The sequence below is a fragment of the Lolium rigidum genome, chromosome 1 (assembly GCF_022539505.1).
Source record: "Lolium rigidum isolate FL_2022 chromosome 1, APGP_CSIRO_Lrig_0.1, whole genome shotgun sequence".
Taxonomy (NCBI): domain Eukaryota; kingdom Viridiplantae; phylum Streptophyta; class Magnoliopsida; order Poales; family Poaceae; genus Lolium; species Lolium rigidum.
Window position 1 is genome coordinate 63007233 of NC_061508.1, and position 8552 is coordinate 63015784.

The following is an 8552-nucleotide window of genomic DNA, read 5'->3' on the forward strand; positions in this document are numbered from 1 at the left end:
ATAGAGGATAACAACAGAGACTATTAGTTTTAGGCAGCAGAACAATATGGGAATTACCTATGTTTTATCATACAACTACATAGATAAGTTTCAGTTTGATGCCCCATCAGTAACAGCGTGCTGGATGAGAACTCGCTCAACCTTGAGCTCCAGCACTCTAGCTTCGTTGTTGGTTTGTGTGCAGAACTCGACTTACAACAGTAAAAGTGCAGGAAACCATGTAGCATTATCGGTGGAGGTCATGGTAGTGCAGATAACACAACTAATGATCCATTTATAATAGGATGTCATCATATGCAAAAGAGCGGAAATTTAATGTGTCAACGACAAACCTGGATCCTTCAATATTGCATGACAATGAAATCAATCTCCAGAGTTTTGCACTTGACATCACAAAGCTCATCGATATTGAAGTAGATACTGAGTATTGTCTCCATAATTTTCTTCTTCGTAGTAGTTCACTCGAGTTCACAAAGTTCTGAAGAGCTGAAGTGTATAGTACACCATCACTTGGTAATCAATCAAAACAGTTGTACTTCAACCTGGATATCAATAAATAGTTCTGCAAGAATACTAACCAAAATAATTTGAATTTATCTAACATCTAAGAGTATTTAGTCTTTCATGAAGTAGCTAATGATGCGCCATTACTCTAATTAGCTACACTTGCTTAAATATCTGACATACTACCATGTTGAAAAACAGGTTTATGTCCAAACTGTGCAAATTGTTGTTCTGGTTGAAATAATTACATTGTGCAAACCTCCTTATACTGTAATCTGCTACTACAAATCACCTTTTCAGGGTTTCCCTTTTCCCTTGTACCACGTTAAGAGCAAAGTTTTTATCCCAAGCTTCGTCTAACATGGGGTTGAAATAGTAAATGTCAATGGAAAAATCCATAGAAATCCTACCGAATCATAATAATGCTAATTGGCAGTTCAACGCTTCTAATTCAGTTACCCTTGTCTGCTTTTGTCACTTTATGAGACACCAAAACTCATGCCAATCGGGGGAAAAAGTATGCTCCCTCGTATGTTGTGCTATTCACATTTAAATGTATGACACATGGGATCATACTTCCTGCTCCACATTATTCATTATTGAAAATGAGGTTCAAAGGACAAAACTTTATTTAGCTATAGCATTGTAAGAACTGATTTTTGAACATAAATCAGAGCAAGATCAGTTACCGGTCGGGGAGATCTAATCCATTGAGAATCTGCCTTGTGTATGCAGATACTTGTGAATCTCACGGTTTATACTTGTGATAGAGAGATGAATGATAACCTTTTGTAACAAGCTCAATAAAAATGTAGAGTTTTGCTTCTTCATGCATTTTAAGTTTGAACATCATTCCTAGCGTACACAAACAATGACTTAAATAAAAAATTCTTGAATCGGAATACATAAACAAGCAACATCAAAAGGAGTGCTGAATGTACCTTGTCAGTTCCATAATAGTACAGAACTATATTTTTATATTTAAACTGACTAAAGAGAGCAATTTCCTATGAAGCAAAATATAAAATCAGAGATGTACATAAACAGAGAACATTAGAGATTTAGAAGATGGCAGAGCATATGAAATGTGAGAGTGTGTGATATACACAACAGTTGATATTACATGATTAATACTACTGACAGAAATCAAGAACAACAACAAACCTGTTCTTGTGCAAGAATAGACTGATGTGCATTGCTTCCTATGTAAGTAAAGACACTTCCTTAACAACAAAAATTGAACCTTCGCTGCACAAATATTCAATATCAAATGCCAATGATTTTTTTCTTACCAAAACATATTATTAAATGCTTACCAAGTACAGCAGAATCAAGAAAATATGCTTGCTCACTCCTAAGAATTTCCTCGCGAATAGAAGTGTTCACTGCGAAGAGATAATTAGAAGTCATTTTGTGTTATGCCAGCTCATTGATTATGTTATTAAAAGATGCACTACTATCTAGAAAAAGTTGAGCAAATTTTCTATTAAAAAACGGAGAGAGTAATAAAATGGTCGCATTGCTATGATGTGACGGCCAAATGTACAAGAACCCGTAAAAATCATTTCATCATGCGTACGGTCGTTTTCGGCTTTGGAATTTGGGTTACCGATAATGAAGTTTCAGTTTCAGACAAGTAGCAACCCCCGACCGTGTCAAGGCAAGGATGTCACCTGCTGGGCGCAGATAGCATGCCGTCATCATCGCCAAGCGTGTATTGACAATGCGCGCGCATGGTGGGTGCAGACCGGATCAACATGCAGAGAGATTTTTTTTTTTTTTTTGGAAAAAACTAACATGTAAAGAGATTACTGTCGACTTGGTTTCAGGCTGCTGCTTAATAATTGGTGGTAATCGTTCTAGGCAGAGGAGACGACTTCGATTGTTTGGTCCGCGCTAACGAGTCATGGTGACAAAACTGTAACCATCAATTTGTGAATGCGTCTCCTCCGAGTACAGTACAAAAATTGGCATAGGACTTTTATGCATCGCACCATGGTTCGTTGTATGAAATGTACCCAGCAAGTTTACATTGTTTTAGTAAGGACCCATCTAGCTAAATGGTCCATAAAATAGGTCAAGTAACCAACTTATTATCACCGAAATACTAGTAAAGAGTAAAGATCCCGTCTGGCCGAATGGTCCACATAGAGTTCAGCTTAACCACGACCTGATCTTAGCACATATTAGCTCAGTTGAAATAGATGCTTTGAATTATTATTATTATTATTATTATTATTATTATTATTGCTTTAAGGCCATATGTATATTATTTGATACATCCCTTACAAGAAAAAGAAATAAAGCACAAGTCCTTGAAAAGTTCAACACCATCATGCTCCGATGGCGCCCCGTGAGCAAAGCTCGATGATGCGCTCGGTCTCCGGCGTAGTGAAGCTCGTGCGAGAGAAACTTTGAGAAAACCTAAGCGCTTATAGAAGTGACGGCCGAGAAGTCATCGATGTAGACCAAAAGATGACAAGCTGACAGCAATCAAAATCTTGGAAGATCGTTATCCCGCAGAAGATACTATCGAGTTGGGCCGGGTTGAAGGACCTTTATTGTTAATGCCGACGATGACACTTCACCAGAGACGAAGAGAACATATGTTTCAGATTAAGTACCTCCAAATCTTAGTGGCACGCTACCATTTTTTTCTGAAACTAAGGATGAGTTCTTGCATATGAATACATTTTTTTCCATACACAATCATCCACATCAAGTATATGAGCGCATGTTTTCTCATATTGGGCTAGGCTTGTGAAGGTCTTTAAAGCGCATAGTTTAGGGCTTCCGGCCCACTAAATGATTGCCAATCAGAAGTTCGAGCCCAGCTAAAAAGGTTGCGAGAAAAGGGCAGATCTAAAAAAAAAAACCAAAAAGGAAGGCTACGAGGTAGTAGGTGTGACTATTTTACTGGCTGCATGCATGAAGATTCCGTGACAACCGTAGGTTGGGCTACGCAAGAATTTGTTTGCATGTAGAAGATGACAGGAATTTTTTTTTTTTTGCGAAACACAGTACAATCAAAGACGCTCATACATACGCGCACACACTCACCCCTATGAACGCACACACGCACACCCTACCCTTATGAGCACCTCCAAGAGACTTTGTTGAAGAACTGATCCGGCGGGTCTTGAGATTGACGAAGTCACCACAGACGCCTCGCTGTCGACAGGAACGTCGCCTCCCATTGAAGAATATTCCGCCTTTATGAGACACCAAAGTGTCAAATCTGGGATTTGAACTCTGGTGGGCTGGGGGTGCCACTGCCCTCCTAACCATCCAACCACAGGTTGGTTCTCAAGATGACAGGAATATATAACTCCCTGATAACATATTTTACTTTTTGAAATCAAAGGTATAACATAGATTATTCTAACTGGCCGAAGTCTCATTGGCAGAGCCAAATTACAAGCAAGGTGCCCTTTAGACAGAAAAAATACAACCAAGAGGTTTGATGTGAACGCCACGCAAACCTTGAGTCCTTGTGAGTGTTGTCACCATGTAATGCATATAAGATTTTCGAATTTTATGATGGGAAGTCCAAATACAAGTTGCCATGTGCATTTATGTGTCGGGCTTGGCAATTTTGATTTTTTTCCAAAGAAAGTAGCACCGTCGCTTCTAGATCAGGTGGCCATACTTGGGTCGTGCCAGTGTTCTATTTCCTCACTTGGCTGGCCAGAATTTTCTAAAGTCAAATGATGCAAAGTTTGATCAAGTTTATTAAGAAAATTATCTATATCTACAATATCAAATGTATACTTTACATTGTTCGATTTTTAGAAAATGTATATGCACTACATTGTGACAAGGAGGGGGTAATGCAAAGCTAACAATCTGATAAAGATGAGACAATAGGAGTCTAAACAAAAAAAAAAAAAAGGGAAAGGTTACTATCTTGTATCAGGGAGTGCGTCAATTTGGCACCCAAAAAGACATTTAAAGAAGTGTTATATCGTTTTTGAAAACTTTGAAAAAATATTTAAAGGCTCATTTATCTTTTAAAAAAGAATATCATCATGTTGTCGATGATTTATTCTACTTCTGTGTGAATATTTAATACTCCCTCCAATTCATATTAATTGACACTAGTATAGATGTATCTATATATGAAAACTTAAAACGGAGGCCGAGCTACACGAAGCCCTATATTGCAAACACTCAGAATTTGTATTTCAAAAATTTATAAAATCTGAATCAAAATTCTAGAGATAGCTAATGTTGTATACTACAATGGTGTAAAATCTCAATACAAACTACATCATATTCTAGGCTACACAAAAATGACAAATTCTGATCAATTTTATAGTGAAATGTGCACATTTGAAGACTATTAAATTTGTCATATTTTGCCAATTGTGTAGCCTAAAATACAAATCAGTTTGCATTCAGATTTTACACCATTGTAGCATACAACATTGGCCAACTCTAAGATTTTGTTTCATATTTTTTTGAAACTTTAAAATATGAATTTTAAGTCTTTGAAAATAAAGAGCTACATGTAGCTCGGCCTCCAAAATGCAACACTCTATCTAAACACAATTTTATTGTAGATACACGGAAATTCAATTCGGCTCTCGGGTGCGTATGCACCCTCTACCAAAAAATCATATTTCGAAATGTCGAAAAATTTTAACAAAAAATTTTACATGTACATCTTCATAATATATGTTCGTTCGTCAAGTTTCACGAAAAACCAATATTTTTTGTGGTCTATATAAAAAAGAGAAAATTTATCTTGTGAAAAGCATTATTTTTAGCACTGAGTTTTGTCTTTTTTACACACGTCACATGATAAGTCGGTTTTTTATGAAACAACTTTGTAAGCGTGTAGCACGAGAAGAGTTACATGCGAATTTTTGGTTTCAATTTTTTTAGAATTCAAAATATGTGTAAGATGCATTTTAAAATAGAGGGAGCATATGCTCCCATGTTCCAAAACACCACTCCCATACACATAGATACATCTATTTTAACGGCAAAGTAATAAAGACCGAAGGGAGTAAAGGCTACCTTATATGCTATCATCGGCAAAAGTGACAAAAATGTAGATCTAGGAGCATGAATAGTGCAACAACTTCCGGATCTTCTAAAATTTAACCAATTTATCTTTCTTCTAAGCCGAAAATATAAGTTATTTTACATTAAAAGGTTGCACTCTCATAGTGTACATAGTTGAATACATCTACCTATTTGTTTTGGAAGTTTTAAAACTTGGAAATCAAGTTTTTAACATATTTTCCTCAAAAAATGGCTCACGAGATCTCTTCCCTGCATCCCCGCAAGCTCATATCACAAAGGGAATCATGACGCAAGCAAAGAACAGGTGTCATGATCATGGCGACCTTTTGACCTCTCCGGTTTAGTTAGCCTGTGTCTGAACGCGTGCCACCTACTACCTTAGAAGTTTTCACGCTGCTTTGCTCCTCCCTACTTCATGGTTGACTGCTAAGTCTTCTTCATAAGCTACGTAGCTTTTGTGGGAAGCATGATGTTGTCTTGGTCCATGCTTAGACAGTGTTGTTCGGTCAGTCGAGGCAGTGCGTGGGAGGGAATTGCACATCATGTACAGGAAGGAGTGATATTTACTCCTTGCTATTCTAGTTTTATACATTTACATTTACTCAGATGGTGAATTGTCCGAAGAGTACACCCATCTTTGTGAGTTGTTTGATCTAGATGATCATTTGCCAAAATTCCTTTGGCCAAGGTTGGAAAAAACACTAGACGTAAGTGAGACGATTGGCATTGGTCTAGTGCCTAGACGGTGCTTAAACGTTCTAGGCGTAGCCTAGACGGGTATATAGTTTGTATCATAAAATGTGTAAACATGTTATCATATGTGAATACACATTAATCTAGATCATGTTAATAAGTAAATTACTATCAACTACTAATAGAATATGGCCCATATGTTTTTTCGAATGGGGATATACCTCGGCTTCTGCATCATCATGATGCACACAGCCTTTTATTACCGAGGGTTCAAGATCTTTAAGGTTTACAACTCACGCATCGCCAAGAATTGATACAAAAATCAACCAGCGAAAGCAAAAAGACATAGTAAGACTACACATCAAACTAGCCTCCTAGTATGACGTCAGCCAGCGTGGCACAAGTTATGTTGAGCGACCATCTGGAGTCGTGTGCATCTAGAAGTCATGGTATCCCGCTGTCCCTGTGGTGAAAGGAGGGACCACAGTTGGACCCAGTGTGCCACCATATGAATAACCTGCAAAAAGTGAAAAAAATGTTTCTTGTTAAAGATAATATCATTTCTGACCCTCCATATAGACCAACATAAGGCCGAAACCCCAACCCAGATAAAAGCTTTAGATTGTCTATCTACTCCATTTAACCAATTACCGAACATATTTTAGTAATATTGAATGGAGGCGAAAGATCATAAGTGAAACTATTCGCCAAAGAAGTTTAGCCAAGTGATAATCAATAAAAAAATGTTGGATGGTCTCATGATCCCCGCAAAAAACACATCTCGTACATCCATTTCGGTTTCTCTTTGCTAAATTATCTTTAGTCGATAGAACTTTGTTGCTCAACAAGCCGTCGCATTGGAATAAAGCTAGGCGCGTGGTACGGCCATGGAATCAATCCAGAGGGATGAGGAAATCAGGTCCGCACGATCTTGCCTGCGCGTAGAAGGCGAGGCCATGTTTGGACGGTCGCTCGCTCACAAGCATCATCGATCACGTGCCTCCGCTGCCATGTCGTCGCGTACGGAGTATGTATACTTGTACGCCTGGATCGGACAGGGCAGCGCGCAGCGATGACGAGGCACGCGGCATGTGCTGGTTCCTATGCTACGCGCCTAGGGCTCAAGGTCAACACGCAGTGGCAGGGTTTAGGCACATGATCGAGATGGTATCTGTATCACAAGCAGGTACACTAGTAGCATGTGGAGCAGTGGCTGGCGCACCGCTTGGCGACGCGGTGGTTTCCTTTGTTTATACAGAGAGATCGGGGAGAGTAGACAGTACAGTACAGTACGGATTATTATCTCGCGCCGCGCCGCGACGGGCACGGCACCGCTTCGCTTCGCTTCACCCGCGTCGATGCGCGGCGCACATATCGGGCCTGTGATGCAGTACTATAATAAACTAGTCAGGCGCTGCAGCGCATGCGGACGGAGCGAGGCTCACGGTTGCGTGAGAGAGTGAGGGCATCTCCAACCGCGCGATCCAAACGGACGCGCTGGACCGTCCGTTTTGGGCCGTTTGCGTGGCCGAACGGACACCCGGACAGCGGCCCGCGTCCGCGTGTCCGTTTGGATCGCACGCTGCGCCCAACGCGCGGACGCAGCGCATTGGTAATAAAATAAAATATAAATGAAAATAAAAAAGGAAAAGAACAAAACATAAATTTAAACTAGTTGGTCATTAAACTTAGCCCTATTTTGGGCAAATTTTACACAAAAGAAAGCCATATATGGCTTTAAACTAAAAAAAGCAAACCCTAGCCAGTGGTTTGCGAGCACGCGGTAGCCGCCGGCGATACTACCCCCGCAGTACTCGTCATCGTCGGCGTCGATGACGACGACGCCGCCCGGCGGCGACGCGCCGTTCCGGCTCGACACGCCGGAGGGCACCGGGGACTCCGGCCAGGGGTCCCACCGCGCCCTTTCCCGGGCGGAGTGCGCGTTCGGCGGGCTCGCCGGCCTGCGCAGCCGTGCCCTCCGCGCGGACTCCTCGTCGGAGCTGCTCCTCCGCCTCGCGTGGCCGGGCTCTCCTCCTCCGCCGTGCGCGCGGCCGGCGGCTCCTCCTCCCGGAGCGCCGCCCGACGCGTAGCCTCCTCCCGACGGCGCGCCGGCTCGAGGAAGGCCCACGCGTCCGCCCGGGCGTCCTCCCGGGCCTTCCTGGCCGCCTCCTCCAGGCGCGGAGGTGCGCAGCGTCTCGGCGAGGAGCGGCCATTTGGCCGGCTCGTCGAGGTCCTCGTCGCTCGCGGACGCCGCGAGCGCCGCCCTGCAGCCTCCGGGTCGTTCTCCTCCTCCCGGGGCTGCGGCTGCGGCTGCGGGCTGGGGC

At 41.9% G+C, this 8552-nt stretch overlaps 1 long non-coding RNA gene across 1 annotated transcript; it reads right to left on the reverse strand.

Annotated features, from left to right (window-relative positions):
• Positions 1-324: 324 nt before the first annotated feature.
• LOC124674317 lies at positions 325-1933 on the reverse strand. The gene is made up of 3 exons (XR_006992983.1): positions 1821-1933; positions 1669-1752; positions 325-478 (listed from the first exon to the last, which is right to left on the reverse strand). It is a non-coding gene; the product is annotated as an uncharacterized LOC124674317 (long non-coding RNA).
• Positions 1934-8552: the final 6619 nt, after the last annotated feature.